At 36.1% G+C, this 13,717-nt stretch overlaps 1 protein-coding gene across 3 annotated transcripts in view; it reads right to left on the minus strand.

The window, feature by feature from the left end:
- Positions 1-13,717, minus strand: part of LOC149547195 (putative 1-deoxy-D-xylulose-5-phosphate synthase, chloroplastic) — a 51,762-nt gene that overhangs the window by 24,225 nt on the left and 13,820 nt on the right. The gene's annotated exons all lie outside the window — the stretch shown is intronic.

A 13,717-nucleotide genomic window follows, 5' to 3' on the forward strand; every position in this document is an offset into this window, starting at 1 on the left:
CTTGGCATAAGCATTTGCCTTAACCATAGTGGTGCAGTGCATCTCCCCATATCTGGATTCGGTTCGACTAACAAAGCATCACCAATGGTCTCGGGTCCCTGACTTATTGCCTCAATATCAATCGGCTCATCTCCTTCTTCACTAGTAACTGCCATGTCATCTCCACGTTGATTTTCTAAGAGAGGAGAGTGCTCAGTGCTATTACTGTAACCACTTGACTCTGAATCAAAGCTCACTTCTTTCGCGGTCCTTTGTTCACTTGTGTTATCTTCTTGGCCTCTAGCCTCAATTATACTTTCCCTTGACGGTGTTGCATGATGTCTCTTTGCTGGAGGTTCCAGATGTTCTTTGCTTTTCTCAACCTCCAAAGCTCTCTTCTTGCTTCTAACTATTTCTTGTTGCCAGCTACTTCCTTCGCCCTTCTGTCCAACTGATTCTGTTGGACCCTCTTTTGCCTTCATTTTCTCATAAGGGGGATCTTTTGACTTTGTAGCTTTCTTAATCTTTCATTATACCACGACTCGGTATGCAAATCAACTTCTCTTCTAACTACATCCAAGGAAGGATCCTGATGATCATCCCAATCTACTGGAGTCAACTCTGTTCCTTCTACTGTATCATAATCTTCTCTCAACACATTTCCATCATCTTCCAATTGATCGGGAATATCAAGTCCTCTCCATTTGATCTCTCATCATGTTCACCGAAAATCTTGAGAAAGCTAGCTTTCTCACATGAAAGTCATCCTTGCCATTGGCCTAAAAGTCCTCTATAGTGAGAACATGTTTAAATGCATTTCCATGAGATACCTTGATAAGACAATTAGGATCGAATCCTTGCCTTGCTCTATACCATCCTACCTGATACGATTCCAATTCCTTCTCCACAGCTGCCAAGGTGACATGATTGGGGAAACTATCATTGCCAATTCTGAATGAGAAGGTAATCTCTTATTTACCTTTGTTTCCCATTGTTCTATCGTAATGCTCAAGTTGCCTAGCCAATTCCATCAAAACTACCTTGTCGAGTGGGTATCTTGGAAGCCTCTTGGGACAAACTATGCTTCCTGCTACTCTAATGGAAGCGAATTGCGGAAATTGAATGAACCAACTTCCATACTTCTTTATCTTTGCTTCTACTTCCGATCAAAGTCTCTTAGCAGGTGTCTCTTGTAATACCCTTACTGTCTTCATGGCAAAGGCATCACAAAACATTTTGTAATCCTTATTATTGTGCAAATGAAGCTGTGGATAGCATTCATGCACCAAATATTGCTCTGGCCCATTGCCAACTTCTCCTAAGGCCTTGAATCTTAGACTTTTGTACAATCTAGCAATTAGGTAAAACAGAGAGGGTCCCATGTAAAAAAAATTTTGGTTTTGTATCGTTCTAAGTTGCAACTCTAGATTCTCGCTTATGATCCCAACCCAATCAAATCTTCTTTTTCCTTTTTCAATTTCATCAATAAAGTACATCTAGTTTTCAAATTGCATACCTTGAGCTAGGCCCATGATCCGGCTGAGAAGCGTAATGAGATCGCCATATTCTGATTTGAAATCTGCCACTATAAGCCTTGATAATCTGGTTACTCTTTTCTTTCCCTCGTGTAGCCAATCCTATTTTAGATGTGTGAAACAAGCTTCCTAGTTATCCTCAAATGATTTGGCTGCCTGATCCTTCATCACCACTGTCATGCTCTTATACTAGGGAATGTTAAATGCTTCTTCAATCGCTTGTCTGCCAATGTTGGCCAACACCCTCTTCCCTTCATCAAAAATGATAGATTTACTGATCAGATCAAACCTAGATGCACATTCCATAACCAATTTTGAACAAGGCAATGTAGGAAGAAAAGTTGCTGCGTGTACAATTCCGCTCCTATATATCTTCTTTGTCAAGGCGAATTGTCCTTGCTTTAGTTTGTCCTTCACCTGTATCATGTTTACTGTACCGACATTGGTATCGGTTATTCGCCTCATTTTCAAGAAGAAAGTTCTTTTGGGCATCATATCCTCTTTGTTTTTCTTAGCATTTGTTCCCTTAGGGTTCTTACTTGCACTAATACCTACCATCCTAAACACTTATTTATGCCCCTTCTTTCTAAGTGATATGGACTACCCTTATCTATCTCCAATCTTTTTTTTATCGATGGATTCTACACTTATTTCTGCCTCGCCAAATCCTATCATTACACTTATCAATCTCCAATCTTCAACCTAGAGTGGGACCAACACTTATTTCTGCCTCGCCGTTACCTTAGTGTGGATTACACTTATATCTCCCAACTTCAACTTAGGGTGGTCTAGCTTATTTCTGCCTCTTCAAATGTCCTATCATGGATTCTACCCTTATCAATCTCCAATCTTCAATCCATGATGGGATAATGATGTGGTGGATGATGTTAAAACTAGACAAGAGCAAAAGAGAGAAATCCACTTAAGGACCCCTTTCAACTCTAAATGATTTGAACTTACGTTTACCAATGGCCGGGTCATCTTTTGGAATTTAGGATCAGACTTAAGAATTTCAAATCCCTTGCAAATCTTGATGCCTTAGCTGGAAAAATCAGAATTTGGCCCACTTGAAATTGTCCATGCACGTGCTACAAATCAAAATTTACTCCTTGTCTTCTTCTTCAACCAAAACTCGTCCAACCTTGGGAGGAATCGCAACCTCTAGAAGATGTAAGATTAGACCTCAAAAATCAGCTAGGGCAAGGAAAAAAATCACAGCCCTCTAGCAAATATAAAATCAAACATGAACAAAAACAAATCTGCCCTCCAACTTTGCAATTCTAAAAATGTCTTCTTTTGCCAAAACAAATCGCCAAGAATGGGAAGTCTGATCTGGATTGCCTAAAAGTAAGAATCGCCAAACACAATGAAAATCTGCCTTTAAAAATCTCCCAAAAGTGGGAACTTCTGCCCTTTAACCAACTCGCCAAATATGGAGGATGTTCTTCTTAACAAAAATTGCTAAATCCAAAATAAAATCAAACTTAGATCATGAGAGGTCTGCTCTAGAAGGAAATCGCCAAGCATGGGAAGCAGCTCCAAGTTATCTTTTAAAAATCGCAAACACAATGCCAATCTGCCCTAGCTGAAAAATCGTCCAAGAAAAATGCCAATCTGCTCTTGCAAAATCGCTCAAGGGAGAAAAAACCTGCTCCAAGTCAAAAATCGCCAAATACCATGAAGAGAAGAAATGAGGAATGAAGAGATAAGGGGAAAAGACTTCCTCTCATATGCCATTTGCTTGCCCCTTTTAGCTAGCCAACTGGGACCCTGGGAGCAAAAAAAATATTAATTAGAACACAAATCTGGCCCCCAATTAAATGTTTAACCCAAAATTAACTTTGCCAAGATGAAATTTACTTTTTCAAATTGCCGGTTAGACCAAGATTGCAAAAATAAAGTAAATAATGCCTTGGAGATTCTAAATGTTTCCATTTAATGATGATTTAGTAATTAATATATCATTAAAAATCGGATCTTGGCTTGCCAAAAGCTATTTTTTCAATATTAAATTACTAATTTCATTTAAGACTCTAAAATCTTCAAGGCAAATTTAATCCATTTAAAGCTAGTTTTTGCAATTTAATCCAAATCGATTTTGCTAAGCCATTTAAAGTTATTTTAAAAATAAATCATTTCTCTAGAGTCTAAAATCAATTTTCTTATTTGATTCCATCATCACAAAATTAATTTTCTCACCGAAAAAATTCAAGATTTTCCAAAAAACTTAAATTTAACAAAAATTTAATTTTTTTTGAAAATTACTCAAATTTATACCATTATATCCAAATTTTCAAAAAAAATCGTCTAAGTACAAAATTTACAATTTTATCCTGCCAAGTGTTGTTCTTTGAAATTTGTCTGGCCTAAGGATGAAATTGGTCATTCTAGAAAATCAAGTTGAAACCAGGTGAAAATAGATCTAACCCTCTCCCTTCTGGCCTGAAGGTGTCCAAGACTTAAAGTTTTCAAAAATCCAATCAAAATTTTTTGGACAACTTCAAAATATTTGCCAAGGCGACCGGAAAAAGGGGGTCCCCAAAATTTTGGGGCGATGCTATGAGAACCTCACAACAACTTCCTGTCGCAAAACAGTACAGAACAGAAAATAGGCAAGAAATTATTTCAGTAATTTGTTGAATAGTTGCATATCATTCTACTTATCTAAATAGTTTCAACCCTTTGGCAAACAGCCTAAACACCTTCTAAAGCTTACGAAAACCCAAATTGACACAAGGAACAAACTGAGTGAAGCCACCAAGACTAGATATCACTTTCAATTCTTTGATCACAGTCTTGTCCCAACAATGATGACAAAGTAACATCCAAAGACTCTGAGCTCTAAATCTATGAGTTGAGTAGAAATTGTCAATTAGACACCCTATTAGAACTTACATTCTCTAAAGCATACAGACATGTAAGAGGAAAAAGTGGCTAGTTCTACTGCCTGAACAGAGTGAATTACATTAAAATGTCATTGGGAAAGAAAATCCCTTTCAATTTTTTGACTTTGTCGGGTTGTTATGAATGAGAGAATTGTAGCAAGAAGTAATCAAGCCTAAGCATCGAGACAAATGAAATCTCAAAGTTGGTCTCAAAAGCTCAATTCATTTTCAATTTTTCACTACTTTTACTAGTTGACTGGCCTCCATGGCGTCATATAGAGTCAAAAAATTAGAAATGCAATGACATTCTTATGTCAAGTTGTAACTAATATTAATGACTCATTCTTATGTCAAGTTACAACTAATATTAATGACTCATGAAGGGTGTTTTGCACAATCGAGCTTTATATATTGAATGGAAGATTAATTCAGTCTGGACTCAAGATAGGGATAATAGGAGGCATCGTATGGGAATCAACCTTTATCTTTTTCATGGTCACTTGTTCACTGTGGCTCATACCGAATGATAGAAAGTTCATGCCTACTTTCCCATGGGATTCAATGTTTCTTGAGTTGGAAGTAGGAGAATGCAGCTCCACATATTATAATATTAGAAGGCTCGGGCTCACACTCGGCAAACACCATCTTCTTCAGAAATTTGAACATTATCTTCTTAGAGGCTTAAAGCCATGAATAAGGGACCAAAAGCAGGTGTATATATATATACACACACACATACATATGTATATGTCAAAATAAGCATGTTGTGTATTTAGGAATCTTACACCTTGATAAGTAGGAGATATATTTGATGCAAAGGCACTTGTAAGTTAACTATCCAATCCTTTCCCAAATTGTGGCTCTTGTCCCTCCTAGGGTGAGCAATACTTAGACCTTCCTAAGGTCACAAGATATGGGTTCTACCTTCCCAAGGTGTCTACTAACACAATCTACACTAGCCTATCCTATACAAGTAGGATTAGTCAATTTGACTCCAAAAGGTGATTAGCTCACAAGAGCTTCTACCAATAGGATCTCATATTTTTTAGCAATTTCATGTCCTCTTTCATAAGTCTGATATAACCTTTGAGTTGGGGAAGTAATGGGTTCTAAAAAGTTTGCCAAGATTCAATTGCTCGTGTTAACTAAGCCTAATCGACCTACTAGAAATAGGCCTCCATTTTGAGTTTTTCCATCATAATTTTGAAATTGACTAGAGAAAGGCATGATCTTTTGACCATTTCATACACCCATTTGGACGTTTCATACAATTTCACAGAATTGGATATGGGTTTTCTCATTAACTTCTCTAACCCAATTTTACCCCTTTTAGGCTACTTAGGCTTTATGGAACAGCATTTGATGCTTTTGAGTCCAAACTCACTACCATGGATTCAACTCTCCAATCCAATACTTGGATGAGGTCTGCTAGAGGTCAATGTACACCAATCCACCACCCGATCTCCTTGTTCAATCCAGGTAATCAACATTCATGGCCTTTTTCCAAGCTTTCCTAACTCACTAGCACCAAGTGATCAGCCTAGGGCTTTAGTAAAAAAATAGCAAATCAATCGAGTTCAACCTAAAATTACCAAAAATGAAACCTGTACATCATAACCAAACATTCCCCCAAGCCATTTAAATTTCGAACCATGGAATGTTAGGTTTTTAGCCATTCCTTTTTCAAAACCTTGATTTTGGAGGGTTTGTGACCAGTTTGGCTTCAAACTCACAGAATATCCACCTGCAAGCACTTCAAACCAAATGCAAATGAAAGCTAACTCTCTACTCTACAACCTCCAATCAGATTTACTGTCAGAAAGTACAATGGAGTACGGAAATAAACGGAAAAAGAAAGAAAATAATGCAATCTTACCAAAAACTTGTCTCGATTGATCAACTAGCTTCCAAAATCAATTTTCCAAGGCCTTCGTATGCTCTTGGTTCAGTTAGGACTGTTCCTAATTGTTTCTCGGGTCCAATGTGACATTTTTGCAATCTTGAGCATAAAGATCCAAAATGTTACATCCCTATTTTTGCTTAAATATAAAATAAACTTTATAGCCGTAGAGACTTCATGTGAAGTGAGTTGATTTGGCTAAATTAGTTAATCGTTATGGTTCATGTGAAATGGAAATGTTGGCCATTTGTTATGTTTCATAAAAATTGAAATAATGGTTAATCATTATAATGTTATACGAATTGGAAATGGATAGCTAATATGAATATTTGTTATAGTAGTTTTGATTTTATTAAATGATGAGAAATATGCTATTGCCATGGTGAATTTGTTTTGCACGAATACAACAAAGGAGGGGAAGCATTGCTTGAAAAGGAGAGGGTATGAAGGCACTACCTACCATTGAGCTAACAGGTATGGATCCTAAACCACCTTAGTCAAGGGAAGAACCGGACTAGGCAAGCAAGGGTATACCAAGTGATCACCATGAGCTAAATTGCCTACGCATTTAATAAGATGATAAAATAATTAAATGGATCAAAATTGTTACCTTTATATATTGGAATGTGATGGAGCTTAAATTTTAGAGGCTCCATTTTTGCAATAGTGTTTACATGACATTTACTGATGATTGTAGGGAATCAAATTATATGAGGAAGAGAGCACTGTGAAGGTTTGAATGAGCTATCCAAAGTTGTTGAAGTGTTATGTCTTGAATGAACTACACTCTAGACCATCAAAGGCCAAAACAAGTGAATAGACTTTGGATCTCTTCTTTCTCCATGTTTATCAGATAGAAAATAAAGTGCATGTTTGGATGCTTGTACAACTGTCTTTCAAATATGCCCTACAAAAGATAATACTTTGCCCTCTGTAAACAAAATAGCAATCACAGTTTCTCCACGCATTTCTTCGAAACATAATACAATCCGCTAGTCCAAAGATGAAATTGGATTATGATTGCACCTTTATGAGAAAGTCTTCAAGTTACTTTTGAATCATTTGACGAGAGCATGCCCCAATAAAATTCGCTCTTCTATGGTTGGAATTGCAAAATGATGATTAATATGAGAATATATTTACTCATAAAATGCATAATACCGTCCATCTGCTAACTCCAGACACTTAACAGAGATGACTCCAGACACTTAACAGAGATGACCATACCGTAGGCCTCTAACTCAGCATCAAAGATTATGAAGAAATAAGACATATACGCAGAGGATAGGCAATGTGAAAGCCATCTCGTCCATTCACCGGCCTCGTCAAGTAAGAGATTTAAAAAGCCATCAGCGTCAGTAACCTGGCGTCCATGTCAGAAGATCAAAAGGAACAGAGAAGTCGACACATACATATCAATCACAAATATGCGGTTATGATTGAAAATGATTAAAATATACAAAATCACCGCACAAAGTCAAGAATATATTACAGTTTAATTAAATCAAGATTATGAATTCATTAATAATGTTTTTGAAGCCCTGTTAAAATGAATAGAGAAGATACAAGCAAAGAGCTAGGCTTCTACGCAATTTCTGGAAGAACATCGTGCCCACATACTCCAAAACAAGGCCAGACCATTGAATGGAATGTGTTGAATGAAGAACAGAAGGATACATAAATTAACAGGTAGACCATTCGCGTTAAAAGAATGAATCCAGAGATGTAGATGTAATTGATGCGGCACAATTTCATTCACCAGACTGCACTACTATGATTCATACTGAACGAAGACGCATAGCATTTCCTTTGTGAGATGGATATTAAGTTTAACTATTGGTCAAATAATTATTAAGCACTTTAGTCGAACTCCAAGCATCACAAAAATTAATCTGGGGTTATGTTATTCTAATTAGAAATAATTGTTAATAATGAATAATGAAGAGTCACAATGCTTTTCATATATTCTTCGTCTTTTCATTCATATAAAAATAGGGAAGTAGTCATTTGCAACAAAAAGACATTCGAAAATCCATATTGAAAAAGTATAATATATCTACTTGTAAGAAGGAATAAGGAGCACTAATATGACTTTATAATATAAATTCAATTATTTTATTTTAATAATATAATAAAAAGTCAGCATGGAGATTTAAACTACAGATAATTCGTCCTTCGTAATTTTTTTTGAATTCTGTATACAATTTTAATGTCAGATAAGTGGACATAGTCATTTAGCATCTTAAACTCGATCATCACAGATATTGTGAAACATTTGTTTCTAAATCTGTGTCCAGTTTGTCTCCCTACTAGAGGAGTTAAAGTTCAATCTGGACTAATTTAAGATTGCATATATATTTGATCTATCGCATCTTGTTCACAATATAAGTACGTAGAATTGTATAAAGATGTACATGAAAATCTTCACTTAAATTGACTCTTGCCCTAATGAGTAGAGGCACTGGTCTTTTTTATTATTGAAGTCAGAAAATCTATATCTTCCTTCTTACAAGCATCAAATTCATTATTAACAAACCTTATACAAAACATCCAACCATTTCGAAGACTCAGCATTCAATTTCGTTTTAATTGAGTTCAAGAACTTTGCCAACCAAAGAACTCTCCAAAGCTTAAATTGGCTTTAGAAAAGCTCTGAACCAAGTGATCAAGTTTGAGGAGAGGGTCTACCTACCTAGGTGTAGTGGAGCCTACAGTGCAAAGGAATCAAGGTGATTCCTGTTCGTTGGTCAGAACTGATTGTAGAATCCTATTGGTGAAGTGACAGGCTCTTGGATTTTCAATCTACGATTTTGGGAACCAACAAAATGAACTCAAAGCTTCCTATGACAACTAACATGACTTAATATAACGATACCATAGTACCTACATGTGCTTGTACATGTATATACATATATATCTATATAAGCGTAAATTTGAATGAGAAATAGATGAGCGTATACATCGACTTAAAATAAGACGTATGCTTAGAATATCACCTGTGTGTGTGTAGGATGGTATCCTTATATTAACACTTTGACAGTAAAGTTACGATTTCCAATCTTTGGCTATGATTTAATAATTAATATTATTTCATGTCATTGGCCCTCTTTATTTTTCCAGCTGCCTATTTGATTTTTTCATTCTTTTTGAATAGTCATATGTGCTATCGACCTTTTTAGAGGCTCTTGAATGTAACTCTCATCGATGCCACCTTCTATCTTGGTTGTAACTCCATTTTCGGGAAAGCATATCGAGCATGTAAATGGATGGGCAAGCTTTTCATATCGCAGTGATTACCTTTGTAGCATTGGACAATTTTTCATGCTTGCAATCATTTTGCTATCCGTACTTCAATGTCATCTATGTTACATTGTTGTCAGCAACATTTTTGCTATTTGCAATTCACTATTAATGGTGTCACTTTTGCTACCTGTGTTCATTATCATTTACGTTCCTTGTTACTTATGTTTGCTCCTTCCATAGATCATATCAAAGGTTTCTATTTATAAGTGTCGTGAAGGTATATCCGGAAGCATTCTATCCTTATCATGATCAGTTCTAACTGTGATTACCTCAAGTTGGAGATTGTATTCCTATCTACGTGCGCAAGAGGCTGTTATCTTATAGCCAAGTTGCCGGAAAGGCATTCTAAGCAACCACCAGCACTTGAGTGTGAAATACTAACATTTACAAAGTCAGCTCATGCATTCTTTCTGCACTTCATCTATCATTTTCTTCTATTTATAATAAGGTCTGAAAATCTAGCTTGAATCTGAAGAAGCATGTTGATTAATTTTAAGCAGAGCTAGTCGGACTAGGTGCGAACTAGGTCCGAATTGGATGTTTTGATCAGATTGTTTATGTATAGAAAAAGGGAGCCTGAAATTATTAGTTGTAACTATTGCGGTTCCTCTTTTCTGATTTTTAAATTAAATTGAACGAATTTTGAATTTGGTGCAATGCTTATCCAGTGACATCATCCACATACCACCAAGATGAGAAAGAGCACACTTACAGAGTCTCTATTATGAATAGACCATGAACTTCTTGTAAATGTCTGTTATAGCCCAGTTTGGGCATAAAGTTGACTATAATTAACAGAGATGCTCAAGGATTTAGACAGTCATACTAAGATTCATCAAGGATGACTAGCAAGGTCAAGATGAGGAGTGTGGGATAATAGTAAAAGAACAAGAAGTTATACCTGCACGATAAAAGGAAGTAATAAAAAACAAAATAAACAGTTATTTAAACAAATATTATAGACTGGGTCATCTCATGGTGATCAAATGGTACTAATTTTCTTGTCAAGTTGAGCGCTGGCTGATTGGGCACATAGTGTCCATTTAAATCCCTAGCTAGGGTAGGTTTAGTGGCATGCTTGCTGCTGTGATCACTAGAGGTCAGGGTTGTTAGCAGTTGGATAGATAGGTTGATGACAACAATTTCATAGCCTAGTTGGCTAACTAGCCAACACTCTAACACCAGGATGCTTAGTGGCAGGACAAGGGCGTCCCATGCCTAATCCCAGGTGGGGAGGGCCTTTCTCAGTTGAGATTGTGTAGGGATACTTAAGGGTCCACGGTTGGGAAGTTAAGCCCCTGACAATGCTTCTCTTCTCCTCTTGATGCCAAGACTTGCACAAGACAGAGATATGACTTCCATTCAAGTTACCTTCTTTTTAATGGTTACTTTTCTTTTTAGCATTTGCTTTTTCAATTGAAGATATGTTAGTCAATTAATATTGTTAAATCGGTTACTCTCTTTCCATGGATTAGGATTAAATTAATCTGTCATAACCATTGATCCCTTTCATTTGAATACCTAGAGTAGTTATTATAATTGTTTTAATGTGAATATGAAAGATACTGTTTATTTTGTTTATAATTAATTGTTTATTCAGAGAAGTGAGAAAAAATAGCTTGTTACACAAAAGTTGTCAAGTTGCAACATTGCAACTTTGACACTCTGTTGCATTTCTTCATCAAATATGTTCCTAAGACTCCAACACCTCAAAGAAATCAAGAAAACATCATCTAAGACCTCTAAAATGCCTAATCCACACTTTGACTCACCTTTGACCACCCTAGGCGGCTATGTACCTCAAGTTGCACTAAGATAACTTTCAAGGTCTTTCAAACCAAAATTGCTTTCCCTTGGCTCAATCTTACTAGATTTGTTGCCAAAAGGGTTTATTACATTCAAACCACTTATTCACACTACAAACTTGCAAAAGACAACCTAGTTGCTCCTGCACCAATATTCCACAAGTCAAATTGTGATCTTGTTATCAAGATTCCAAATGCATAGTCTGACTCAATGAAACATGGGTCTATGAGTACACCTTGATAAATATCTATCATGATTGGTGCTCCCAGTAGATTTAGATGTTTCCAAAGATCACATTCAAGTGCATCCAACATCTCTAATAACACTAATAAAAGGCTCAAACCATTCCAAATAATTTCCACAATTTTCTTACCCTTAATATAAACAAATCTCTCCCATTCAAGAGTTATGCAGCCTCAACATTATTAGTGTTCATATTGCTTTGAATATTAGTAGGCAACAAAACAAAAAGTTGATCTCCCCCTTGTAAGGTTTCTTGCAAAATTAAATTTTGACACTGTTGCAAGGGTAACCCTGATATAGATGGAAGCCTTTGTCGTCTAAGACTCAAGAAAGAACTTGATTTATTGCAGCTCTCTTTAGTGGCACAAACAATGAAGAAGAATGAACGGCTTCAATAGCAAAATTTATCCTTTCTTGCAACAATCTAGCCTTCCTAGCCACTTTCAATGGCTTTTTGGGTTAGTGTAATAATCCAAGCTTGTTCTAGTCAAAGAAAATCAAATTGGGACTAGAGACATTTTGTCAAATAATTGGCATGTAATCCTGATAATAAGCTCTGGTGTTGTTGTAAGTAATTCGATTCCAGGATGTATAACAATAAATCACTTAAGTCACTTAAACTTTAATATCTCTTTAAATACTTGTCTGAAATAGGAATCTCTCCTCATAATTCCCCATGTGACCAAATACACTTTCTAAAAATAGAAAGGGTCCATCTCTATTACCCCCAACTTACTATGCATAGTAAGTTTGGCAAATGGAGTCCAAATGAGATTGAACGAAGGCCAAATCCATAAATTGTTGAATGTTGGAGATGAATCAATCCTCAGAAGACCCTCTAACCATCCTCATTAGCCTACGATGATCCAATATTAGGCTAATCCCTAAACTTTTGATGTTGGTAATCAAAGGGGACATTACAGTTAGCAAACCTTGCCTGTTGGGTATCACTCTAAATCTATCATTCATGGCGACTTTATCAACAACCTAGTATTCTACCTTCAAGATAAATGTCGAGGCAATTGATCTTAGGCTTACACAACTTTTTCTTCCCGATCAATATGTGCAGACAAAATCGCAAAGTTGTGTGGTCATATTAAAGTTATCCATTCTTTTTGTGGAGACGTGGGTTCGTTTTTGGCTAGATCACATGTGCAACACCAATCATGGGCATCTTGAGGTTGGTACCAATTTTACCATTTGTCATTCCTATTTCCCCTTAATGCATTGGTCCTAACAATGAAGGGAGATTCACTATATTGTGCCCTTCCCTTCTTTGGTGAGCAATCGTAAAGGTCAATCGGCTAATTTGATGGAAGCTGGGTGGAAGAGGCGGTGGACACCAATCGTGCATCGCCTATTGTACATAAGCATTGAAGGGTAGTATAAGGTTCAAAGGGGTTTCTTGTATGTCTTATGGTAATGAGATTATCTGCATATCCATTTTTTTTGTTGTATGGCTGCTTCAACTTCCCAATTGCAACATTTTGGTTATAACTATTTTCACGTTTGTAGACTTTTGTGCTCATTTTTATAGTTGTTGCTATGCGTTTGCAGCATTGTCATCACAGTTTTCTCCTAAGATGTTATACCATTCTCTATAAGTGCCTTTTTAAATCAAGGGTGGAACCCACCATAGGTCCTGCTACATATGTGTGTGTATGAATGTATGTATGTGTATATATAAATATACATATACATGTGTATGTGTGTGTAAATGTAAATATACAATTAGATGTGTATATATATACACATATATGTATGTGTGTATGCATGTATAAGTGTGTGGTGTAATATCCCTTATAAATATAATAAACACATACTATATTAATTATTATTCTTACTAGTTTAATTTTTTATGGTTGTTGCTATGTGTTTGCAGCATTGTCATCATGGTTTTCTCCCAAGATGTTATGCCATTCTCTCTAAGTGCCTTTTTATATCAAGGGTGGAAGCCACCATAGGTCCTACTACATATGTGTGTGTATGAATGTATGTATCTAATATACGTATAAATACACGTGTATCTGTGTGTAAATGTGCATAAATGTACATATGTACATGTG

The sequence above is a fragment of the Cupressus sempervirens genome, chromosome 7 (genome assembly GCF_028749045.1).
Source record: "Cupressus sempervirens isolate cs-2001-9-10 chromosome 7, ASM2874904v1, whole genome shotgun sequence".
Taxonomy (NCBI): Eukaryota; Viridiplantae; Streptophyta; class Pinopsida; order Cupressales; family Cupressaceae; genus Cupressus; species Cupressus sempervirens.